The sequence below is a fragment of the Mchenga conophoros genome, linkage group LG2, assembly GCF_057382185.1.
Source record: "Mchenga conophoros isolate Kocher_MC1m ecotype Shallow Benthic linkage group LG2, M_conophoros_male_GT1.1, whole genome shotgun sequence".
In the NCBI taxonomy this organism is placed as follows: domain Eukaryota; kingdom Metazoa; phylum Chordata; class Actinopteri; order Cichliformes; family Cichlidae; genus Mchenga; species Mchenga conophoros.
Window position 1 is genome coordinate 35,484,419 of NC_140527.1, and position 25,249 is coordinate 35,509,667.

General features: G+C 38.7%; 1 protein-coding gene and 1 long non-coding RNA gene across 3 annotated transcripts in view; one reads left to right on the forward strand and one right to left on the reverse strand.

The window, feature by feature from the left end:
• Window positions 1–13,160, reverse strand: part of LOC146582506 (uncharacterized) — a 29,073-nt gene extending 15,913 nt beyond the window's left edge. Inside the window, exon 1 of the long non-coding RNA XR_014888871.1 lies at window positions 13,000–13,160. This is a non-coding gene — a long non-coding RNA (uncharacterized LOC146582506). The remainder of the gene's footprint in view (window positions 1–12,999) is intronic.
• Window positions 1–25,249, forward strand: part of fgf13a (fibroblast growth factor 13a) — a 98,523-nt gene that overhangs the window by 22,964 nt on the left and 50,310 nt on the right. The window lies entirely within an intron of this gene.

Below are 25,249 nucleotides of genomic sequence, written 5' to 3' on the forward strand. Positions count from 1 at the left end.
TTTTGATTGGAACAGGATCTTCTGTTTGAGTCCAATCATGCGGTACAAGAACTGTTGTGGGGTTTCTTGTTCACTCTGCCTTGCACACATAAGCTCTTGGAACAATTCAGTGCTGGCCTTTTCACCCAGGTGTGATCTGAGAAAGCCCTTGAGTTCATTCACAGTGATTTCATCTTTGTTGATGAGCATATCCTTGAAGACACCTGGCTTTACAATTCTCAGTACACCCCGGATAACCTCAGTCTCTGTGAAACCCTCTCTAATGCCTTCATCTATCTGTTTACACATGCTGCTATAAGTTATGTCAGCATTGTGGTCCCCAATCTGGCCACCATGTACCTTAAATTCCCTCCGTTGGAGGTAAGAGAGGTCCTTTAAGGAAACCATTCTCTCAGTGGTTACATGTGATGAGGGGTGAGGTATTGCTGCATGTGTTACTGGGTCACCTATACTGTGTGCCCCACTAGGATGTGTGTTACTTGCATTTCTAAAATGCTGTGGCTCTCCACCCCGCTCATCATTTATGATTCTAGGCTGGGTTGGACTCAGATTGGTGGTGCGAGCCTGTGCACCAAAGTCAGTCTGCTGTGATGTTGTAGGCTCTCTGGGGATGGAAAGTAAGGGGGTGGTATGCTGTTGAGTGTTAGTAACTGGTGGTAACTGGCCTAAGGTAGCATGTGTCACTGTAGTGCGCTCGACTGTCTTAGCACTAACAACTGGTGACTCCAGTGGCTGCGCCACCCCATTAGCAGTGTTCAATAGGCCACGATTTTCAACCATACTGCATACAAGATCATTTAGCACCAGCAACTGACTCATTCCCTCATCCTCAGAATTTAACAAAGCATCTGACTGCATATAGTTGATAATGCAATCCACACAACCTTCTTCATCAGTGGACTCTAATTCACTACTCTGGCTGTCTGTGACCAGGTCCCTTGCGAGCTGATAGGCTTCTGCACCTGAAAGCTTATACATGTTCTTTTTGATGCTCCAAACCAGCTCCTGCTGCCATGATGAGCTTCGACTAATGAGACACAGAGGTGCAGTTCCGTTGGTGGAGTGAAGACCCTCGTACAGATCTTGACTTCTCTTTGTGGACACCCACCAGCTGTCGTCTCGGCTACAGCGATGCCATCTCACGTTGACTTTCTGGTTCTAGTATCTCTGGACCCTCTTCCTTAGAAGACTCAACAGGAAGTGGATCCCGGACGAGCCCCCACAATTTGTTACGGGCCCCAGGAATGGTGCCACAATAACAAAGAAGAAATCCCTGCAAACACAGGAGCAATGAAGACAGTGCACTCGGTTTGCCTCTCAGCTTGCATCTCTTATTCAAGTTTCAACAAACATGAACAGCATTAACAATATCCACGTGTGCATGACTTTTTCAGTCCCAGTGTCCATATCTGTCCATTTCCCCAAAGTCACAAGTAGAAAAATAAATGAATTCACACTCTACACGTTCCACTATTTTACATGTACTTCATGCGATCGCTCAGTCTAAGCAAAACAAAAGTACACACCTGCTCTTACTTAAGCAGTTGGAAGCCACTGTAATCTACAATGAATTTACAGCAATATACGACTGTACAGATTCTGAATACTGAAATTGAGCAGAATTAGACACACATTTACAGCACACTGAGGATGAAATTCACTTTTGCATAACATGGACAACTTCTTTCTACTTCACATGTCATTAACACTCACATATTAAACAGCTATATACTTTTCAAACCTCAATGACACTTAACAATAAAACATCTTTGTATCAAAGGTTTATATAAAATAGTAAAGTGTGCGGGAGTACCAACCTTCATAATGAAAAGAAAATAAATCGATATGAATGACCTTCCTACAAGACAATGCTCTGGGCGCTAACGACCCACAATACAAAACATTACCGCGCCGTTTCTGCTAGCGGCCTGCGCAGCCTGACGCCGCTGTCTCACACTGATGCGAGTCGACCGCGCGGCAGTGCCCATAAGTGTTACAGGTACTGTTCTACTTCTTCACAAGTTAACATGGAGATAAAACATTGTTATGTACAAACAGTGGTAGTATTTCTTTACCAGGTACCAACCTGCAAACACAGGTAAAGTTCAGGAGCAATGAAGACAGTGCACTCGGTTTGCCTCTCAGCTTGCATCTGACTCGTGGGCGGAAGTCCATCCCCCTAAAGCAACCGGGTTGCACCTGTCTTGGAATAATAGTTCCACCTGGGGTGTTGCTCCATTTCTTTGTACCTTCTATACAGTTTATGTGACAAAATAATGCACTGGTTAGGTTGGTCATGTTGTCAAAGTCATTTTGTATATTAATAGCCACAGAAAATAACTGATAAACAAATTAAATAAATTAAATTAAATGATTAACACAAAAGTGGCCATGCATTTTGGGTGTGCCACAAGAAGATAAAATCCAAGTGTTCTTTGCGGAAAGGACTTTACATTTGCAGGCTTGTTCTGGCTTTTCCCAGACAGATGAGCTTCACATAACTGAAAACTTCTTAACAGTGAGTTCTTACATCACACACACTTGTTGACCACACATTCAGGAGAATACCAACAATACACGGAAAGCTCCACAAACACAGTAATTGTGGCCTCCCCTATAAATTGGGAATCAAAGCACAGTCATAATTACAGTGCTGTTTTTTCACCAGCTTTTCCAAACTATTTTGAGCTGAACTTATTAAAGCTGTGCCGCCACTAATTAAGTTGTTTGTCTTTGCAAAGCGATCTCTGCCTGCCCACTGCTTCTTACTAATAAGTAGTTGTGTCATGGCACCCTGTCTACTGATTGAAGAGTCACGGAAAACAGAAAGGTGGAAGAAAAATGACCCGACAATGGCAGACATTCATTAAAGCAGTGTATGTTTTTATAATTTTGTTCACACTTTGAACTTTGAATTTAATACACTGAATGTTGCTTTATTTGCAGTTTTTCATAAAGGTGAAACTGCATCCTGCCAACTTACAAGTCTGCAGGGAGCTGTTAAGAACACTGATCATGGCCAGATACAATAAATTTTTGTCAGCTTTTGTTATAGTTTATTGGCCTGTGTGCACACCAAGTTTATTTCCTACAGATGGGGATGGTGAAAACTGAGGTTCCAGCTTTTATTTTGAAAGCTTAGAGATTGAACCCTTACTTCAGAGTATGTAAAAGCAAACCCTTGGAGGCAGAGGTTGTGTAAGCCAGTATAGAAATAATTACTTCACCATCTGCTGTATCTGAGCAATGTTGAGACTGTTGAGAGGTCTCATGTTCCTTCATGTCATCTAATACACAACTTGGAGCAAGACAAGTAATTTAAGCTTGGTTTGCAGACATTACAGAGAATACCGTGGGGCAGCGTGCATGTCAGACTCTATAATCATATGAGGAGATTCTGTCAATGTCTGTATGCATATTATATCAATGCATGTTGTGTAGTGTGAATATTTTAGCATCAATTAAGTGACAGTTTGTAAACATGCAAAATAATCTAGGCACAGCATCATTTCTCAGTTTCCCAGAAATGAAGCCAAGCAGCACAGGGTGAGAAACAGACTTTTTGAAATGAGTTCCAGTTTAAAAGCAGTAAATTATAAACGTAGTTATGAAGGAATGCAGAAGAAAACCAACATAAGGCACAAGATTAAATTATGTTTGCATGTGAGTAGCACCATATGGTGGTTTACCCTTTCTGTACAAGCTGCGTGACTGCTAATATAAGTATGCTCAAAGTTTGCATGCTAGAGGCCCATGTATGCGGTCTTGTGAGGTTACTTCGTGTGACTCTTCTAGCTGGAGGCTTTCTCGCTTTCTGTCTCTCCTACTTTGAAGCATGCCGTGGAGTAGGAAGCTGTCTACACCAGCAGCAGTCTGATTGGTGATGAATGTCTGGACAGATAATCTGTGACTGATCTTGCCATCTATCTGCCCTCCAATTTAACCCTTTGCACCTAGGGAAGTTAACAAACATTCCTACCTACAGTATTCACAAACTGATCAGGATTAAACACATGTAAAACACACAGGTAAAATCAAGCCTTGAGTTTGAGTAGGGTTGACTGCCTCATTTACTTGTATTCTGATGATAGTCTTCAGAAGTGGACATGTCGCCAGTCTGCAGGGCTAACACATAGAGACAGACAACCATCTACACTCACACCTATAAGAAATGTAGGCTCCCTAACCTAGCCCCGTATATGTCTTTGGATTGTGGGAGAAAGCCAGAGAACCGCAAGAGAGTCGACACAGACACAGGGAAAACATCCAAACTGGCTTCAAATTTAGGACCTTATTTTTGTGAGCTGACAGTGTCAGCCACTGAACCATCATGCCACCCTAAAACAGAGATAATTGTAAATAAAGGTCTGCATCTATTGTACAGTAATGCTGCAACTTAGAAATGGCGGTTACTTTCCAGAACTGAAATAAAAACGATTTAAAGAAAAAAAAAACCCAAACAAACAAAAAACACAGTAGATCTCATTTTAGCTAAGTAATATGGACCTTTAAAAACCCCCCACTGTAAAACAAGTAGGTTTCAATAAATATTTAAAACTCTTAAGCCCAGTCTAAAATTAAAGTGATGCACTTGTAGACTGCTTTTGTCACATGTAGGTTTAAATCCTTTTGCCTGTCTCTTTCCCCTTCTATCCCTGCCACTCCAACTTACTCTGTTAACACTGAACTCTGTGTAACATACTGTTTAACTCCTCCTCTTCTTTCCTCAGCGACACTTACACTGCATGTCATTAAATTTTATGTCACTCTCCAGGCCAATGAGCTTGTAATATCCTGGGCCAGAAGTTTTATGGTGGTTTGTCTGTGCCGTTGGATGAGAGCTGGATGTTTGAGTGCAGGGTGAGCAATGATAGCTGAGAAGTCCTGAGCCAGGCACACAGGAATTATGTTTGCTGTTAAAATATCAGCTCTCTGACAGTTCATGGCCTGAACCCCGTTTACCTATTACCTCCCCTCTGTCTAGCCCATAGGATATCAAAAACAGTACTTAAACAGATTTTACCCAAACGAGAGCAGCCGTGCTGTATAAGAGTCATTACACACAAATCACATAAAATTGCTTAAAGCTACAGGATTCTTAATTACATAGTAAAGACCTTATCAGCTAGGGTTCATCCAATAAGCAGTCTGCAATAAGCATCTAATAAGAGTTTTTCATTAATAATACAAAAATGTAAATTAATTGAAATCATTTATAGTAAATCCTGCACATCTTATGGAAAAAAGCTCCTAAATCATGGATAACTTAAGCTCTCGTTCATTGCTAATCTATGTCTGATATCTGGAACTCCTTTACAAACACAAATGCACACCTTACATCATACCACTTCTGCGTCACTTCAACCCCACCTGTCTTCAGTCTCTTCCATCCTAAACTTTACTTATTCTTATGTCTTGCATATTGCTTGGTCTTCCAACATGTTTCTCTGCACATCATTCTTTATCACTTTTAACAGGACTTTTCTTCCTGTGTAACTGTTAAGATTTGAACGGTTTTTGGTTGAGAATGCAACACAGTGCCTGCTCACATACACTCAATGCTTGTGGAGCAACAGTAAGTGTAGCAACACAAGAGTGTAGATCCCAGGGTGCATTGGGAGTGCTTGAGGAAATGTAAGCAGCTTAAGCAGTCCATGATGTTGTCATCTCTTCTCAGCTGAGCTCCCAAAATAACAGGCCCTCTGGGTACAGACTGGCAGAGCTGAGCAGGGGACAGTCAACAGACAGACCCAGAACAACCCGGCCCAGATTACACCAGATCAGACCATCCCAGTTACTCAGGCCATTTAAGCTCACACTGGTCATTTTAACTTTACAAAGCAAAAGTTCTTCCAGAGGACTTTGCCTTTACGTTTTATGACAGTTATCACCCCCGCTACTCAGAAATTTGTACAGCTCAGCCCATTTCATAAAAGAGCTGAGTGCAGCAAGCAGTTTCCTGTGAAGCCCTTCATTTTGTTAAATCACTGGCTCACGTGTTAGCCAGTTAACTTTAATGAGTAGGCTTTTGGCCTGTGGCTTGTGTGACTGGTAAGGTAGTCATGGTGGCGATGACAGCTGAAGGGGGATGAACGTGCCACTCTGTTTCTCACACGTGTATAAGGAAACACATACAAAAACAAAAACTGAAACTCAAGTGTAAAGCAGCCCTGGACCATCAAAGCAGCACTACTATGTTTGACTGTTGGTATGATGCTCTCTTTTTTAAAATGCTGTATTAGCTTTACTCCAGATGTAATAGGATGTAAACCTTTCAAAAACTTCAATGTTTATTTTGTTGATCATCAATGGTCTTTACCTTGAAACTTTCCTGTGGATGCCATTTTTGTCTGTTTGTTATGTTGAGTCATGAGCACGAAGCTTAATTGAAACACGTGAGGATTGCATTTCTTTAGATGTTGTGGGATCTTTGCGATCTCCCGGATGACTTGTCAGTGCTCTTGGAGAACATTTAGTAGGCTGGCCACTCCTGGGAAGGTTAACCACTGTTCCAAGTTTTATCCATTTGTGTAAAATAGCTCTCTTGATGGTTTGCTGTAGTCCCAAAGCTGTAGAAATAGATTTGTAACCCTTTCCTGACTGATAGATGTCACCGACTTTATTTCTCGTGGCATGATTTGTTGCTTTTTGAGAGCTTTCACTTTGTCATTCAGGTTCTATTTAAGCAATTTCTCGATGAGGTGATTATTGACTTAACAATGAGGGGCAGGGTCACACAGGGCCAGGTAGGTTTAGCCAGTTTTTTTTCCTCTTAATAAATGAAATCATAATTTAAAACCTGCACATTGTATTTACTTGGATTATCTGTGTCTAGTAATAAAATTTGTTTGAGTATGAAACATGTACATGTAACAAATATGCAAAAAAAGTACAAAATTGGGAAGGGGGTAAATACTTTTTCCACAGCACAATATCTACAAGCCCTCATTAAGTTGCTAAGTGTGTCGGAGAAGGAAAATTCTACACTTCCACTGAGACAGCAGACAGAGAAGAGTGTTTAAGTCTTCTCACTGCCCCTCTTTCTCCCATCTAGGTCATAATATAGGCTATAGGCTCCTCTATGTGTTTTCTAAGTATGGTAACACAGCACGCTTGTCTGTAAATAGGTGATTGGCATCCACTGTCTCTGTGTCAAACACATGCAGTATATGCTGCAGTGTGTGTATTCTCATTCATACCAGTAAATACAATGGGACCAGTTAAAAAAAAATACTGTGAAACTGGGCTGCTCTGGACTGTATTCCCCTGATCCTTTGGACACTTGGAGCTGTGTGTGTTCACTGTTTACAGTTGTTGCCAAAGATAGAGAAAATTAATATTTTATTTGCCCTAAAAGTTATATCTACAGTTACACTGGAATACGTTTAAAAATGTAAAGTTGCTTTTTACTACACTGTAAGAGCCAAATGTTGTATTCAAATAAAGTGTTTCCATTAATAATAATAAAATGATTATGACTTTTAGGACCCCAGTTGGCACAGCAGTAAAACCTATTACTCACTCGTGTCCTGCAGAAGTTACACTTCTCGCAGAGAAGTTTAAGTTTGGCGAGGCATTTGCAATTATTAATGTTGCAGATCGGAATCCATTAAAGGATCTACAAATGTTTGACCACATGTGACACATATGCTGGTCTCAAAGTATGACATCATTGAGGTATTTCGAAATACTCATCAGTGACGGTGATTAAAATAAAGTCAGGTTTCAAACTGCAGTAATCAGCATTTTCCTAAATGTTTCTCTTAAAAGTCTAAGTGCAACAGTCCACAGTATTTTTGGTTAAAGTATTATCAAGTTATTTTGCTGGGCCAAAAACACGAGTTATTTTAAAACACTCACTGGTTGCTAAGCTGTCGTCATGCGTTTAACTTTGTGCCACGTTCACAGCTTTGCTCCTACAGCCTGTCATCACACCTGTTTATGGCAGAGGTCAGGGGGCAGGTCACTGAGTAGGCTGAAGGCAGGCCAAGAATGAAGAGAATGATTGTGGATGTGGTGCTGATTACTGCTAAAGTATTTGAAGTGTTAGTATTTGTGGATGAGCTCTGAAGGTACCGACGTGTGACAGGTGGAGAGGTGCAGAAGTGCGTTCTATAAATTTTCAAGAAGGTAGTCAGGTCATCGGGTTCACAGACGCTGCTATTCTATATTTCTTTCGTTTTTTTATTACCAACAATCATCTGCTTACGAAAAATTTAAGCATGCTCTTAAAATCTGAATCTACTGTTGGTATTTAAATTGAAAAGTAAGGTGACTATTGAACATTATTATACAATGATCACCTTCCAGATTATTGTATAACCGTCAAACGTTTTTCCCATAAGAGCAATCTGTGTGTCTTTTTATAGTCCATATACATATTAGCCGGTTGTTGTGTCTTAAACTGTAGTATGCGTATAGTCTGTGGCTATACTACTCTGCATCTGTCGGCCTCTTTCAAATTAGATCGCCTCTACCCTGAAAGAGATCTTTCATCATTTCTTCCCTTTTATACACAATCCTCTGTGGCTGGTGAAAATCAAGCTAGCAGCAAGAAAGGTCACGGAAAAGCACTGCTGCTCACTTTAGTGATTGGAGTTCCTAACCATTATCAACTTTGCTGCCAAATTTTACTGTGCTATATGCTACATGTCATACATGCATTTTTTTTTACAGTTTAAAGACACAGCGACTGACAGTTCATACTAGATAGAATTAGAAGTACAGTAAAAGCTGAGTGTGTGCAATGGCTACTTTACCCTAATAGCTTTTTGACATACCATGGTAATCAGAGTAACATGAAAAAGTTCAATTAAGGGAATTGTGCTGGAGCAAAGGTGCTTTATGTACTGAACCAGAGTCCCTCTGGGATTTATAGTGTCAAGCCATAATGGAGTGTTTGTGGTTAGGTCACATGAAGGACAAAGGCATATCCAGTCTGCATTAGATTTAGACCTGATAGACTGTGGGGAAAGCATCAGTTGTAAGTCTGTGAGAATGATGTGTACTGTTGTAAGCGCCTCAGTACTGATGCCAGTGGTAGCATGTTCATGTTTGCTGGATTAGGTCTGCTGCTCTGACATTAAAAAGGGCTGTGACTTTATGTCAGAGCCCTTATCAACATCAGATAGGAAACAGCAGCATACAACAGTTTAATGAAAACCTGTACTCAAAACAATCTGACAGATCCATGACTCCAGATTGCTGGCAGAGAGCTATTGTATTTAAAAAGAGCACCTGGTCTTTTTACCCTTGTTTAAAAATCCTGTTGATAAGTTGTGGAATCAGAAAGCATCTAAAATGCTGTTCTGTTTGGGTCTAACTGTATGTAATGTGTCTAAAGGGATTTAAACTTATTTTCTGCGGCATTGCTGAAGTCTAAAGTTTCCAAATATCTCATGTATCATAATGAAAAAAAAATAGTGATACTTTATAATACAACTAATGACTAAGGGTGTAATCCTCCTGTAATTAAATGCTATTATATTTATATTATATCACATTTTCCTGCAAATACTGAAAAACAGGTACACTATAACAATTGGGTAACACGCCAGGTTTACAATGCAGGAACTCCAGCAACACTTGAGGGAAGATGAACAACTTTAATAATTGACCAACGCGTTTCAGCCTGTGGCCTTCATCAGGGTCAACACGCCAGGTTTAGACAGGAAACAAAGAAATCATTAATAAGTAATTTTAGGTAGTTCATAACTTCCATTATTTTACAGGAAAAGAAACACAAATTATTATGTAAATAACTTTAAGAATTGCATGGAGAATTTTAGTTAGTGCGTAAGTAATTTTACATGTATAAGTAGGGCATAACTTCATGTATTTTATAGGAAAGAAGAAAAAATACTTTATGATTATATTTAGGAAGTCCAAAACTCATTTAAAGTAGTGCCTAAATTCATGGTATTTTACAGGAAGTAATTTTAATTACTGTGTACTTTCTTGGTAATTTTGTGGAAAAACAAACAATATTTCCCTATGTCACACTGTGAGTGCACTGGGGTGTTTGGGGTGTGTGCCAGTTGCTTAACTTTAGCTCTATCATTATAATGTTACCTGTACTATTATTAGGCCTGCAAATTTTGATAGTATTTATTTTTTTGTAAGTTGGTAAAGCAGAACATGAAGTCCCTACCATGAAGTAGGTAGGCACACTACATGTAGCTTTTAGGCAAATACAATTACATTCTAATATAAATTATAATGCATTGAAATTTAATTAAATTACAGAGAAATTATGCTCTTAATTGTTGGCTGTATTATTAATATATAGAAGAAGTGCGCCACTGATCTTGCATTTTTGGTTGACTTGTTATCAGGAATACAGGCTGCATAAATATGTAGGATTATGGTTGTCTTAGAGAGGCTTTGAAGCACAGAGAAATGAACATAAGGCTGAAAATAGAACAATCATAATATTGTAGAGTATAAAATGCCATCAAATGTCTTCTTGTGTCCTAATAACAGCCTAAAACTTACAAATATTTAATTTACTATTGTACAAAAACAACACAAGTATACCCAATAACAAAAAAAAATGTATAGCTCTATCATTGCAGCTATAATAGAAATGCAGTATAAGCACATGTAGAGCCTCATTAAGTATATTTCAGATAAATTAGGTGTGACTGGCACTTTTTTCATTTTTTTACTCAAAGAATCAAAATCATTTCCTCAAAATACATAATTTACATTATTTGGTTACTGCTTTGAAAACCATCTTTATTAGCAGTTACACAGCATAATAAAGAAAATCTAAAGCATTTATTTCACAATACCTTTGTATGCTACCATGAAGACTGAGCTCGATGTCTTTAGAAAGACAGACACTGATAGCGCAGGAGCTGGAGCTGATAATGACTTTCAATGATCTGCGTAAATTGTCATGGATGCAGTCAAATTTTGGGTGTGATTCAAAACAAAATCTGTAGCTTTACTGATCACTGTGATAGTTTGCCGTGGTGCGTAATTTCAAATCCTGCACTCCTGATGCGTGTGTTTTTGATTTTAATATTATTATCAAGCACCGAGCATACTGGGTTTATTCTTAGTATCTCTTCATCTCAGCTGAATATGACATCTTGCCTGTAGCTGTGGCAATACAACTATAATAACATGAGGGAAGGGATGCTGCATCAAGAATCTTTCTCAGTGCCATTTTCATTGGTCAGTGGTGTGGCATTTGTTTCTAGTGTTTTACTTGGCTTTCTGTTAGGACTAAAGGGCAGCACTGTTAGTACAAACTGACCTATGAAACTGTCAAGAATGCTCATAATTGTCATCACATGACAATTATGATATATGATCAGAGGCATCATTTTAAAGAAAAATGCATTTCTTTTTTTTTTTAAATAGGAAAGCTGCACTTCTGGGCAACATTTTAGGGATAGGTTTAATACAAATGACATTTAAATAATTAAAATATAAAAATACAGCATATTGTAACTAAAATAAGAAATTAAATCAAAGTATACCATCACTGCTGCAAACAGCCTCTGCTGTATAAATATGGCAATCGCATAATTATTATAACAGTATAGCTGATGTAGCTGACAAACATGCCTTGTACTTAAGTTCAGTGTACAAAAGTGAAGTTAACAGCACAGACAAGAACATATACACTTTGCTCTTGTGAACAGTGTCAGCAGCATTTGAATCATAGCACCATGGCATTAATTGTTGGATGAATCCCACTAACAAACTACCCAACTATAAAGTCACAAGAGCTATAATGGAGTAATTAGTGCCTAATTGATACAATAGTTCCTCATTAAACAAGTATCGACCATACTGTAGCCCATATCTCATGGGAAAAACTGCCTCATTTGATCGAACATTGCAAACATTTGCTTTGTTTCTATTCCAGCCGCTCTATGTCTTATCCACTGTGGATGTTGTCATAGCAATTATCTGCAATGCTGTAAGCAGGTTTACTGTTTTGTGGCCTTGGTGCCTGCTCATCAGTGCTGGCTGTTTAAATACACAAAAATCAAACAGCTGTGGCACCATTAATGAGGGAAGAACACAGTAATCTCTCTTTACAGGAGGAAGAGGATGCAGGCATGGGCCAGGTACTTTATTTTCAGCAATCCATTCAGGCAACAGGAATCTATCAGTGGGTGAATGTCTGAATGAAATGAATGAAAGCATATAAAAAATGAAGCTGGAGCATTTTAGTGAGGCTCACCAGTTATTCCTCAAACCCTGCAGTGTAGAATGTTCTGGAAAAGTGTGGCAGGCTAACCAGTGGTTTTCAGTTACAGAAGCACTTTAACATCATGGAGATGACCAACAACTGGTGCTTTCTTTCCCCTCCCTGGAGCTGACATTTAGTCTCACATGATATCACTAAATAATCTGGCAGCTTTTTGTGTTGTGTTAAAAATAGTTGCTGGATAACTGCTATGATGTAGTTTTATTTCATTCTGTCACGCTGGAGAAAAGCTTATTTTGAGGCAGATCAGACTAAATCTAGTGTATTTGATTTTCTTGGGAGGTGTTGAGCTGAACCACATTTGTTAGAAACCAAATTGTCACATTTTAAATAGAGCAACAAAAAAAAGTTATTTGATTTTTGGGCTGAATTGATGTATTTCAGTAAGCGAGTGTTTTGAGAGTGTTTAGGTAGGCTACCTAGCCTAGGGCAAATGATGAGCAAGATTAAGACAGATGTCTCTCATTGTTCAAATATATAACAAGTTGGAGTGACTGTAAAAAATGTTTCTGTAAAATAAATAAATAAATAAATAAGTATGAGAACTGATCTGATTTGGCTTAAGCTATTTCTGTCTTCATTTCCAATCCCAGTAAACACTGTCAAACTGGCAAAACCCATGTCTTTTGTCTCTGTTTAAGTCTACACTATTCATACATACTTGTGAATGATGCTCACTATTAGTGCCTTAAAATTGAATAGTTACAAGAAATTGCAGTATGACATACAGACTGAAAAACAAAGGTATTTTCTGATGCTATGTTACTTGCCTGTTGTTTGATATGTCCGGATGCCAGTAATCCCTGGAGAAATGTTGTCAATAAATCTACCAGCACCCCAGATCGTCACCTGTTACTGTTTTAAGTGCTCGTAAATACCAGGAAGGGTGTAGATTTCCATTTACCACTTGTGCGTGTTGTTAGGTGTCAGCGTATGGTGAGTGTGGGTGGCTTGATAACACTGAGTAAAGCAGCTGTCTTAAGCAGTTCCTGTGTAATTGTAATCCCTCTGATCAGGCTCTCTGTAAACACTAGATAGTAAACCTAGCCTGGAGCTTCACTCAGCATTGGACGCGCACATGTGCACAGTTTTTCCACTTATATTTACTACTACTGGCAGTACAACTACACCTGGACTTATAGTTGGTTACATGCTGACACACATGTATCTTTTCTTTAAGATCAAAGGAGATGACACTTGATGAAAAAGTGTGGTCTTTTATAGTGGTCCTGTTTTTTAATGGTCACTATCTGCAGGACTTAAAATGATAACCCCCTCATCCAGTTTGCACAGATGGTGCCATTTGCCCTGTTTGTTTATGACTGGATGCAATTCCTATAAAACGCTCACTTGGGATCAAACTGCGAGAGTGGGAGAACTCTACTCCATGTATCACTTTTTTTAAATCCTTCAAGTGCAGTGCCCACATAAGACGGATGGAATGAACCTTTTTTGCTGCACTGCTCTCGGATGACAGCTTTTATCATAGGTTGTGTCAGACGTTACTGCTAAAATACCCCCCCCCCCCCCCCCCCAATGCCCCTTTTACATCTACCACTCTCGCTCACTCTCTCTCTCACTTAATGTGTAGCACTGAAATGTTAGCTAAACTTGCTTTGCCTCTGTAAGGCATTCATAAAAGATACACAACTACATGTCTGGATGGCCCGAATGCATAATTTATGTCTTGGTGTGAAGCTAAATCCTACACTCATCCCTCTTTCTCTCCCTCTCTCTCCGCTGTACTCTTCAACTTTGTAATGGCTTCTGTGTAGTCATAAAATGCTGGTACTGTTGCGTCATCTGATGCCCATCCTATCCTTTCCAAACACGCACACAAAAACACACGCACAGACTCAGAATTTCAACCTGGTAAGAAGTCAGAACCAGAACTGCACTCAGCTGCAGCACTTTGTAGACATAGTTTATTTATCACACTGTCTTTCATTTCAAACATTTGCTTTCTTTTAAAGTTTTAGATTCAACCACCCTCCTTGTAACACAAGATATGCTGATAAATTAGAGAGACATTGCCACACCTGCTTGGAAACCCACCCAAAAAGTTCTCTCTGTAGTTAAACTGGCAAAATATTTGAACCATAAATAGTCAACTTTATTTAGCTTTATGCAAAACAAGGTTTTCAAGCTGTGACATAAAACTACAGTAACTTAATGCACCAGGTAGCCCGTTTCACGGAAACATCTTGGAAGTTGTCCTTGAAACTGTAAAAAGATGGGCACTTTAAAAAATTCTTGGCGGGGGACTGTATGAAAAATATATTCAATATCAACTACCATATGATAACTTCAAATGATAAGATCAAAAAACATGAAGAGAGCACCACAGATAAAGAACAACTTGAATTTTGAGGGTCTTTGAAAGGCGGTCGCCAAACAAACACATAAAAAGCCCTAGCAGCCAATAGAAAGTCACTTTCAAAAAAATACTTAGATACTTTCCATCTGTGTACCAAGCCTTAGTACCCAGCATAAGATATCAGTAGATGTCAGTAAGAAATGGTGGCTAATAATTTTAGCTATTGTCGAGTCTCGATTATGTCTTGGAACTATATATACATCTTAGTATGATGTATGTGTTCTCTTGTAAAGTCCTACACCACAAGGATTTGGCATCCAAGTAAATATTAGACCCCTGTAGGTTCTTATTTAGCAACGATCTAACAATGGGTTAAAATGCCCTCCAATTAGCAGTGGCAGTTTTGCTTATATAGCACATTTTATTATCACACATAAACGTATTATGTGTAAAGCCCTAACTCTGACTTATCTGTGAAATGGGCTTTTGATAGTTCAAACAGAGGAATAGCAGGAATGTCCTCACTTTCCGTAACTGTCCTGGCTCATAAAGGTAAAACATGAATATAAAAATACACACACAAGCATAGTCTTCACATGCCCCTAGGCCCTTTGGGCAGATGGACTTCCCAGATACTCCCTCCCATGCAAACTGCGGTATGCAGGCTTGTTCAACGTACACAATCACATTTGAGTCAGTCAGCTGTGAGAAACACGAGAGCCAAGATGACCAGAGACAATGAGCTCACCATAAACAGCCGGAATGAAATTGTTGTCGGCGCTGTCGTGCTGTGACGTGGGTGTTACGTGCTACAGCTCCAGTTTGATTTCTTCAAAGTGACAGAGGCCTCAGAAGAGGTAGGTTTTTTTTCACTGTGCTGGCAGACCATCGTCAGAGCTTGTGTAGGATTTAGACAGGGAGACAAAGTGAGGCAGTCACCATTTCCCACTGACGTATTATGCTGGGGACTAAGACTTGGTATAAAACAGATGAAAAGAGGAAAGAAAAGGTGGATCTGTGTTTTACTTTAAACGGTTATTAAAGTGTCAAAACAACAGACAAAAATTCAAATAATTGTGATTTCACAAATGCAGACACTGTTATACAGGAGCAAAGCACCAGAAAAGAAACATTCTTTTTCTGTGTGAATATGGCATCTAGGGATGTGCTGAACATCATATGAACTATTTTGGCAATACTATGACTGATGACTGCTACCAACACCACTTTAAATGTCCCCATGTGCCATTTTCTACTGGTTGAACATTTGAGAATGTAGCTGGGTGTGTTTGGGAGAGTGTGTTGAGCACATGATGGTTCAGCAGCTGTGATGTTGGCTTATGTAGTAGGAAAGGTTGAGGGTGTGTAACAGCTGCGAATGAACAGGATTTGTCAATTGTCACATGACAAGAACTGGAATATGTAGTTCAATTCATATTCTAATAATACAATGAGAAATTAATGGATCTGCAAATACATAATCTAATTTCTAGGACAAACTTTCCAAAGTGGTACATTATATTCTCTACATTTACCTTTTACATTTACCATCTTGGTAAGCATAACTGTATCTATTACATATAGTCTTTATCTATTTTCTATATTATAATAAATTTTGAAAAAATTATCATCTTCATCAAAAAAAAAAATAGAAATTGGTTTTGCTGATCAGTGTTAGGGGTAAAACAATATCAAATATCTGAAAATTACTGACACTGAGTAAATACTAATGCAAAGCATACAAGCCAATAGAAGATCAAGTTTCCCTTATTTTAAGGCCTCCTGTTACTCTTGCACCATACTGTTCTGGAATAACCTGATTTGTTCCAGTTCAGATCATCAGACAGTTGAGACAGAACTTTGTTTTGCCCTTTTTTTTTTGGCAGTCTACTGCTTTAGTTTTTTTCATAAAACATAACAAATATCTTTTTTTTTTAAAAAGATACAGTTAAAAAAAACTACCTCTGAACCTTCCAAAATACAGCATGAGGAATCAAAGGCACCAAAAATCAATCACATATATTTCATGATTCAGATTTTGGGATTAGCTGTTCCTAAATCTCTTCTCTCTGAATGTCTGGATTTTGGATCCTTTATGTAATCCTACATCAAGGGCAAGCAAGCTGGGACTCTTGGGTCAATTTAGAATTTGACAGTATGTTAATTACATGTTAATATAGCAGAAAGGGTTAGCTATATTACCTGATATTGTCCTAAAAGAAGCTATTAACTGATCCCCGTGCTTTTAAAAAAATTAATTTGGTAGAAGTTGTCCCGCTTCACATGTTCTCCAAATTTTACCCAGTTTTATTTATCCTTCATATTCATATCTACAGCATGTTTACTTAAAAAACTATCGTGAATATATAATTAAAGCTCCTACAAGGAATAATACCAGACGTGGCTTTAAAAACCATGGATTGCAGTATAAATCTCCAGGTCTCACCAGAGGCTCATAACTTTTTATTTGAATTTCATTTCCTCATAAACTCCCCCTCAATACCCACACATTATTAACACACACTGCAGGACTTTTATAGAGCATATTAATCAAAGAAGACATATGGAACAGTGTTTATTGCAGCTCTTAACAACACAGTCACAACACAATGAGGTTAACAAAAACACATTTTCTGTAATTTTTTTGTAATGTTCACTTTTGCAGAGTGAACAACACTTGGCTGGAAAACCCCCCCAACAAAAACCAAACAAAAAACCCTGTAAAACAAGTGTGTTTCACTACTCTTTTAACATTTAATTCTGTAGTGTCTGAGGTGTTTGTTAATTAAAGTGTTTGGTTGCCACAGCTGTGATAATTTAACAGTACTTTATTTTTAAATTAATAAACACAAATTAAAATATTTATCTAAGTTTGTTGAGTTTTATATTTACATAGTTTACATATTTTTAGTCTTTAAAAAATATAGGTCCTATAAAGTATTCAGTGACTTCTTTCTCTTCCAAATCTCTGCAAAGCGATATGGAGAGAGGCATTTTTCTTGACCACTTCAACTTTAAATCTAACATTTCTCATTTCCATCCCTGGAGCTGTTATTTTTAAAAAATACTGATCTGTCATAAAAGACTTGAAGACTCTTCAGCATGTTTGCTGCAGAAATTCAGTAAATAGACTCACACTAATAAGGTCACCCTGATTTTCTCTTCTCCACCTCGTACTCTTGTTCTTTAAAACTGTGCAAATGGCTTTACTCCTCCACTTTCCTTCTCCGCCCCCTCTCCCTCTGCTACCTTTCCTCCTCTAACAACAGTGAAGGCTGTAAATGTGCATTAATAAACTAAAGTACGATAGGTTTTGATGCCCATCTGGGATCTGATCTGGTTGGCAGAAGGCACAGGAAGATGCTGCCCTCCATATTTGCTCTGCCAGAGACTGTGTTCTTGGCGGAAAGGCTTGGTTCAAGGACTATTTCAGTGCAGTAATTAATAAAGAGTCTTGTCACAACCTGTGAAGGCTTAGTGGTGATATGATTATATGGTACTCACATCCAGTTACACAACTTCTCAAATTTTAACTTTGAATTTAGTGATATAGTGTTTGAACCGCTCAGTACTTTGTCTACTTTGCTCTTTACCTCTATGTAGTTTGAGGTAGAGTTTACTTAACACTGACCCAAGACCCGATGACCTCATACTAACTTATAGTAATGTGTAATATAGAATGTGAGATTGCCATTTGCACTTAGTCAACCATGAACTCAGACATTAGTTAGTGCAGTTAGTTATTGGATGACTGCTGCCACTGCTACCTAGAAGGCAGGTGCACTGCATGCCATTATATAATACTATTGGACAACAAGAAATGACAAACTTAGTGGGTTTAAATAATTGATTACGTCAAATACTGATGCTAGTTTACAGCTTTTGAATGTTTTAATTATTGTTTTCTCGTCAGATTAAACCGACTGACTACAGGAGATCTATAACTACTATGCTCCAGACAATGATACTTGGCTTCATGGGCCAACAGCATGGATTCGCTCTTTCTCTTGCACTCAGCTGCAGGTCTCACACTGAGATTACCTCCTTCTATCCAACTCACTAGATGACAGTGCTCTGTTGGCAGCAAGCAATTTCTCATATTTTTGTATTGAGCATCTAAGGCCACAAATACCACTGGACCTCTCAAGGACACATTTATGGCTTTTGCAAAGTGTTTTACATGCTACTTATTTTTCTCTCCCTTTGCTCTCTGTGCACCACATGGTGTGCTTTTGAAGAGCAATTGCCCACTTTAATTAAGTGCATCGATCCATTAACACGAGTGGCATCTTTCTGTTCACCCATTCATAGCTATATCACATGTTTTTTCATCAAAAAGCAACAAATGCTCCGCTTGGAGCCAAGAGCAGTCAAACAGCTGCTACAGACTTCTGCAGTGCATTAATGAACTTGCCATGTCATTTGAAAGCAGCAACTGTTTGAATTTCTTTTTTAGGCTAAGGAGTAATTTTATTATATCACATTCTGAACTGGTTAATAAAACAAAAAGGCTGCAATCGGCCACTTCCAGAAAATTAATCAATTACAAGCTTCACAGGCAGCTTAATGTCATCAAAAATGTAACCAAAACATTTATTTTTTAATTTTTTTAAATCTTGCAACAAGATTGACTGTCTGTTTTTCCAGAATTGATTATGAAGATTTTATGTATTTTATGTTTTAATATCCACTCTTACCATGTCAATGCCTGGTTAATTTCTTCAAATCCAAGGGCTTTTGGAGGAGATAGTTGACACTGTGCTAATCGTCTTATGCTTAAAAGACAGATGTTTCCTATTAAAATCCCCATGGGAAGATGACTGCACATCAAAGTATATGCTTTTAAACACCGGCAAGCCATATAGTGTGATGGACAAGCTACATGTTCTTTCGATCGGTGTAACGTTATTCGTAATGTTCTACAGCGAGCGTGGGGTTGATGTGAAAAGAAAGTATAAATCGTATGTGACTTTGAAGTGGATTTGACATGAGATATATCATAAGCTACTTGGAGTCACTTACCTCTCAGGCTTTGTTGATCCTATTACCCTTGAACCACCTCCCACAATGTTTCAGTCATCCCGCAGTCAAAGGCCTATTAATCAGCAGGCAGTAGTATAGACTTTATGATCCAGTTTGCTCTCGTCAGCTGTTAATTGCGGTGAAATGGATCTTTAACATTAATCTCTCTCAGCATGAGTGCGTGTTTGAACCCAGAAATATTTGAATGCATGACGGGGAGGGAGATGAAACATTTTACATGTTCATCTGTGCGTCTATAAATGCTTGTGTGCATACATGCAAAGTAGCACATTAGAGCAAAAGGTGAGAAAAAAAGTGTCAAAAAAGGTGAAATTACATGTAAAAAATTACTCTCAGGGCATGTTTTATAGTAAGGTTAAGAATAACCAAGCACTTAGGTTTACAATGATCTTTCTAGACTTCTCATAAATATCCATTATTTTTTTCTTTGACAAAAACTTTGTCAACCCCTGCTAGTTATTCTTATTCTTCCTTATTCACTTGCGTAGTAGGTAGTATTATGGTAGGTGCAATACTGCACTGTTTGAGTGCCAGCGGGATAACTATTGGTGCTATTGGTTATGGTGCTATTATGTATATTATACTGTCTATCATTACATATACCAATATTTACATTTTTAAATATAAATGATAGCTTTTATACTTCTTATTATTAAGGGATCCCTACATTGGAAGTCTGTTATACTGAACCCTATTATTTTCAATGCCACGCTGTTCAGAAATACACCTTTATTTCACTAATTTGCAAGCAGAAAATCCTATGAGAACTTCTGATAGCGCTCTACCACAGTAACTCCTACAGTAACTTGCTAAGACACCTGAACAGGGGTCACAAATTATGTTCTAAGACCACTGATGCAATTTTAGAAGAAGAGAAACAAGTGTTCTGCATGTTACTACAGCAGTTTTAAAAAGGCTTTTCTTTTTAGTAACCTATTAAAGCCACCAAAAGTAACTCAGTCGATTGGGCTCATACTAGAAGAGTTGGTCAGAAGCTTCTACTCATTGTCCTCCTTTGGCCATACCTTTTTCTCCTCATGGCAACGTCTTAAATTCCTTGTTCTGTTGCGCCTTAGTTCAGTGGACCAAGACTTCCTGTTTTTTCCACATTGTTTTGAAGCTTATTGTTTGAGAAAAGACACAATATTTCAACACCTACTCATTTCTAGATGAATAAATAGGACACGATGTCTGCCGCCCCTTTGAGGCAGACTCATAGCTTCTATACATGGTACATATTGGTGTAAATGGATTGCTTTTGCTGGGGGAGCATGACTGGAGCTATGGCCATATCATGTTGCATTTGAGTAATTGCTCTGTGGTCCTTTACAAGTTGTGCTTTCTTTCTACTAATGGAATTGGATTCTGACATAAGTTTTAATATACTATAATACTACTGGAGCATGACAAATTATCTGAAAACATACACAATATTTTACATTTCTCCATACGCTAAAGCCACAATTTAAAAGTTTAATTCATCTATAAAATATAACAGCTATTAGACATAATGAAGGCTAAGCAATGCAGAAACCTTGGTTAGGGTTTATTATAGATATAGAAAGATAAAACAAAATAAGGCTGCTAGTGTTTTTCTGGCTGGATCAGATTCATAGTAATTAGAACGGTTATCTATTAGATGAGCTTATGGTATTTAAAACTACCACTCCATAAAGTTGCTGGTTATGTAAAAAAAAAAAAGAAGCAAAAGAAAAAGAGACAAAGAAAAAGTGAGTGTGACAGTTCAGAGGCATGATAGAGCAGGAATAAAAATGCAAGCTCATTCTGCGTTTCAAAGAAAACCTCCAGTTCAACTCGACTTACTTTCTCTGCTGCCTGCAAGGTGACTTACAACCAAAATAAAACTATTCTTTCTTGAGATTGAGCCACGCTGAACCAAAAGCATCCCAGAAGACAATGTGCTAGATTCTGCTTCTTGTAAAACTACATTGAGGCCAGGCTATTTTTGAAACACAAACCTCAGGCTACAGACCCGTTTTCTGTGCTTAATTTTGATTCTAATTTAGTGAGTATGCTATTTGTCAAGCACGTGATGCATGTGCGTCGCCTTCGTGATGGATACAAGCCATGACTTGAGTAACTGGTGCAAATTACCAGTGCACCTATGGAAGTCAAAGCCATTTCTCTAGATCTGACACTACATCAGTTGGTTGTCCTTGAACCTCATTTGACCATGGCAGATGGAAGTTTGAGCATGTGAAGAATAATACCTGTTCATATTAAGCCTGCTCCTTTGTCCCACAGTAACATAGATAAACCCAAATATGAAAATGAGCACAACATTGTTATTGTGCCTTACTTACTTTATTCTACATACTATAAATACGCAGCACATCTACTGTACTGTTGCACACATGACCTAATGGTAGGGGGTGTTAAATAGATGTTCAACTAACCAAAGCAAGATATATCCTGCACTGCCCTGCACTTTATTTGTAAGTATTTCTCCTTACTGTTAGATTTATTCCTGTCAGAGGGGCAGGAATATCTATTGCAGTTTGCTGGAGGTCCAGTGCGGCAGCACTGGTGTCTATAGATCACAGACTATCACGAACCTGGCTGACATTTCACTCTGTCTGTGAGTGGCTGTCCTGATGGAGAGTGAGGTACCAAGCCTCGCTGTATCATCCATCATGCGTCCTTCATTCCCAAATATGCGTTCTTCATCAAGGCCGGGGAGAGGATGAAAGCTGTAAAACATAGTGCCTACCCCCTCCTTTGCAGTCGTCCTCTTAGCCCCATCGTCACTCTTTTTTATTACCTCTAATGAGCCAACAGTTAGCTGGCTCATTAATAATTGCTGGCTGTAATTAGACATTTGTTGTAGTTCTCAAGAGTCTTTTCTCCCTGTCTTTTACACCCGTTCCCATTTTCTACATCAGCAGTGACCTCAGAAAGGTATATTTAGTAAAAATGATATAAAGGATTAAATATGTAGTAAATGGTTTACAGCTTAACTCTATCGAGCTTTGGAATAATTATAATAATGGCGAAAGAGTCTATGTTTAGTTTTCTTGTGAAGAATACAAAGCAAACATGGGACAGGGAGAAAACTGCTAAAAGATGGAGCGAATATTTGAATATTCTCTTGACTGACTCCTTTCTGGCATTGTTTTGTGTTGCTATTTGAATCAGTCTGAGCTACTTATTTATATGAAAAGTTACCGGTATATATAAATATATTTTTTGCTGAGTTGAACTACTGGAGAAAGGTTATCTGAGAGCATCAAAGAGGAGCAAACATGCCGCTGAGTTGTGCAGGACACAATTTATGTGATAACTGATTGTTCCAGGTGTGGAAAATTGAATATATGCTCTGCGTATCTATCTATTAAATATGTGAGGAGACACATACTGTGCCAAGCAAGGGACGTTCTGTACTAACTTTAGAGTTTATGGTCATTGTTTAGGACTCTGGTCTTGCTAAAAGGTTGTTTATTTAGTCCAATAAGCTGGCTTTTTCCACTGTGATTGGAGTCTTGGTGTAACTATTATCAAGTCATAATTCCTCTGTTACAATTATATATATATATATATATATATATATATATATATATATATATATATATACATATATATATATAAAACACCCAGCACGCCCCTGCGGGCAGTTTATCCTTCAAGCTCCTGTCCTCTACCAGAGGCCTGGGAGCTTGAGGAGGGAAACGAGGAACCATCATGGAAGGACAGGCCCCTGCACGGTATGTACCACCGGCAGATAGAGGAGGTGGCTGATATCCAGAAATCCTACCAGTGGCTGGACAAAGCTGGACTGAAAGACAGCACAGAGGCACTAATCATGGCAGCACAAGAACAAGCTCTGAGCACAAGATCCATAGAGGCTGGGGTCTATCACACCAGGCAAGACCCCAGGTGCAGGCTGTGTAAAGATGCCCCAGAGACAATCCAGCACATAACAGCAGGATGCAAGATGCTAGCAGGCAAGGCATACATGGAACGCCATAACCAAGTGGCCGGCATAGTGTACAGGAACATCTGTGCCGAGTATAACCTGGAAGTCCCGAGGTCAAAATGGGAGATGCCCCCAAGGGTGGTGGAGAATGACCGAGCTAAGATCCTGTGGGACTTCCAGATACAGACGGACAAAATGGTGGTGGCTAACCAACCGGACATAGTGGTGGTAGACAAACAGAAGAAGACGGCCGTAGTGATCGATGTAGCGGTTCCGAATGACAGCAATATCAGGAAGAAGGAACACGAGAAGCTGGAGAAATACCAAGGGCTCAGAGAAGAGCTCGAGAGGATGTGGAGGGTGAAGGTAACGGTGGTCCCCGTGGTAATCGGAGCACTAGGTGCGGTGACTCCCAAGCTAGGCGAGTGGCTCCAGCAGATCCCGGGAATAACATCGGAGATCTCTGTCCAGAAGAGCGCAGTCCTGGGAACAGCTAAGATACTGCGCAGGACCCTCAAGCTCCCAGGCCTCTGGTAGAGGACCCGAGCTTGAAGGATAAACCGCCCGCAGGGGCGTGCTGGGTGTTTTTTTTTATATATATAATTTTAATAATAACAATTATAATTATTAACATTAACAACAACAATCTTAATCATAGTCATAATGTTGCCTAAGTTGGATTTTTGAACTATAATCACACACTGATTGCCATTTGCTGATAGACATATTGCTCCTATACAGAGTCCACTGTTTCCATTAAACCCCACCATAATCAACAGTTCAGGAAAGTCAAACAATTTATGAGTACATTAATAACAATACAGCACACTCTGAAAACATTTTAGTGACTAAAAGTGAAGATGCTTTAGGACATTTAAAAAAAAATCTAGCTTATATTTAACTTTTCTTTTCCAAGTGACTTCAAACAAAGTATAAAAATATGAGTTAAAAGAATGAGTGAGTGAGAATAAACTCAAATTAATATTTTATGGACCCACCCATGATCTTTAAAGTAGTAAAGTCCATGTACACCTGCATAGTTTTTACTTGGAAGGTTGGTTGTTCTTCAGCATCATAAAGAACTTGCAACAGCTTTCTTTGGCTGTAAGGGCATTGGGTGCCTCGTGTTGATTCTTGTAACCACAGATGTCTATGACGTTCAGGGCTCTGACTCCTTTTCCTTTTTTAGTCTAGCTATATGTTTGGGATTGTTGATTTGTTGCTGGTGTGCAGCACATAGACTAGATGAAGAACATTTTATCTCTACAACACAGTGTTCAGTAACTTATAGGTTATCTTGAAGACTAGTTAAAAACATTAAGTAAGGCCATGTGCTGCTTATATACTTTTTCATGCTGTTTGTTTTTTAATCTTAGAGTTTGGAAGTCATAGTGGATTGCACACTGCTCTGTCAGGATTTCCTCCATATGGTTACAACATATCAAGGTCAATAAATGACAGGTATAATATTAAACAGTCAAAACAAGAGTACAAGATGTTTTTTCAAGATATGTGTGAGGTGTGTATGTACCTTGACATACTAGGTGTTAAAGTACAGTGCATCCACATCAATGTGTGCTGAGGGTCTGTGTACGTGTTTGTACATCTGAGTTTGTATTTATCAATTCATGGATTAGCCCTCTGGATGAGGCTGACTGAAGTTTACATGCAATACAAAAAGATTTAATATCAGATCATCAGTTGAATGTGAGGGAAAATGAGTCAT